A 2,280-nucleotide genomic window follows, 5' to 3' on the forward strand; every position below is an offset into this window, starting at 1 on the left:
CCCATGCTGCACCACCCCGCTGCCCCATGCTGCACCACCCCGCTGCCCCATGCTGCACCACCCCGCTGCACCACCCCGCTGCACCATGCTGCACCACCCTGCTGCACCATGCTGCACCACCCCGCTGCACCATGCTGCCCCATGCTGCACCATGCTGCACCCCACTACCCAACAAATCACTTTCACTCACTTTTTATTTGGCCAGATTAAAAGATGGATGAAAAAGTTTCCTGGACAGAAAAGAGGAGCAGAGATAAGGAAGTTAGTGCAGAATCATGAGGGGGATGAAGGAGGAAATGCTGCGTTAATCGCTATGGATTCTCATAATTGTTACGATTAAATTTCATAATTGACTAATGGCCAGCTGCGGCTTGCATTACATGGAGGATAAATACATCACATTAAACATGCAAGCTGAGAGGAGACGAGTGGAGATGGACGGACAGATAGGACGGATGGACGGACGGACAGACGGATGGATGGACGGACAGATAGGACGGATGGACAGACGGACAGACGGACAGACGGATGGATGCAGAGCTCCCACTGTAAGGAAAACAGTCAATCAAATGTGGCGTAAAGCTTTGTTAATGAATAAAGGATGATTGAGTCGACGGAAACAAAAAGATGGAGAGGAAAACTAAACTGATTCTCTCAGGAGTTTTTATCGTATTTTTGCGTTTTAAGCCTCTAAACTGCAAAAACACAAAATATCAAAGTATTTATGCCTAGTTTCTGGTGTAAATATCTCAGTAAAGGTGAAATAAGACAACACTATTTTACATGTAACTTCTTATGTAGGAGCTGGTTTACCTCAATAATTCTGTAATATTGATGAAAATCTGATTACAGGTGAACTAATCAGCCAGTGAATCAAGCTAGTCATTTTAATCAATATAACTGAATCATTGAGGGAACACCAGCTCCGATATGTTGCTTTAAGTTGGGTTTGTCTCATTTAAAGTGCAGTGAGATCCTGGCAGGAGAAACTAGACTGAAATACTGAGTCACATGTTGTCTCCTCCTCGCCTCCCGGCTTCATCCTGGTCCCGAGGACCGGAGCGAAAGGCGGCGGCGATGAGCCGATAGCGGCAGGAAGGCAGAGGTGGAGGAGAAAGTTGGAGGGTGATTAGAGGGAGATGACAGGTGACATCCATAAAGGGATTACAGAGCAGGCCTCAAAGACAGGGCCCTAATCCTGGCTTTGTACAGACTCAGATAAACAGCTCCACTGATGGCTTGCTCTCTTAAAAAGTGAACATGAGCTACACAAATAACTTCCTAATTCCCCCTTTGTAGAGGAGAGAGCAGGCTGCAACAAAATAAGTTCCCCAGTTCTCCCTTTGTGCGGCCGAGCCGAGCAGCACAAAATAACTCGCAGCAGCTCTGAGGTGTTAGAGAACAGGATGCTGCGCTGGAGGGGAGAGGGGCCGCCTGCAGGGCGGGGGCGCGGGGCGCTGCGGGGCGCGGCGGGCGCTGCGTGTCACCGAGATGCAACTCAGCGCTGGAACTTCACCTCCCCGAAAAAATAAATACCAACCTGGAGATATTTCTGAAAAAACAACAAAACACAAAGAAAGACGCAGTTTGTCAGTTTGTGGTTTAATTAAGCGCTACCTTAAAACAGAGAGGGAGAACACACACACACACACACACCACACCACACACACCTGTGCTCCGCAGACAGGAAAGACCACCAACTGAAAGTCTGGTTTCCCACACCAGTCGACAGAAAAGTGTTTCTGTTCACACTGCAGCTTCTCAAACAAACAGGCCTCAGATTCTGATTGGTTCCAGTCAATAATCAAACGTTACGTAGTTTCACTCCTGAACCAAACACACATTTACCTCCGACAGGAGTAAACTAGACGTCTTCATTAGTTCAACATGAGATCAGGAATTATTAATGTTCTCACTAATCTGGTCAAATTCAGATTTGAGGCCCGATTAAGAAATAAATTGTTTTAATTTTTCTGATGATCAATGAAAAAGTTCTGGAAATAAATACAGACATAAAAACACTATAATACTATACTAATAGTACTAATAAAGGTAACTGTAGAAAATAAAATATACTACTACTCATTATAAATAAATAAAATACTACTAATAATAATATTACCACTACTGCTATCAATAAATTAATGAAGAAATAGAAAGATAGAAACACCAATTTGAGTCCTAATAAAGAATTCTAGCAATATTACTGATAATTAAAAATAATCTAAAAGTATCAATTAACATTTGTATTTTTACAGTATCACAGAAATGCCTTAAAAT

Source organism: Poecilia latipinna, unplaced genomic scaffold (genome assembly GCF_001443285.1).
Source record: "Poecilia latipinna isolate Pla-1442-1.1 unplaced genomic scaffold, P_latipinna-1.0 Scaffold1224, whole genome shotgun sequence".
Taxonomy (NCBI): domain Eukaryota; kingdom Metazoa; phylum Chordata; class Actinopteri; order Cyprinodontiformes; family Poeciliidae; genus Poecilia; species Poecilia latipinna.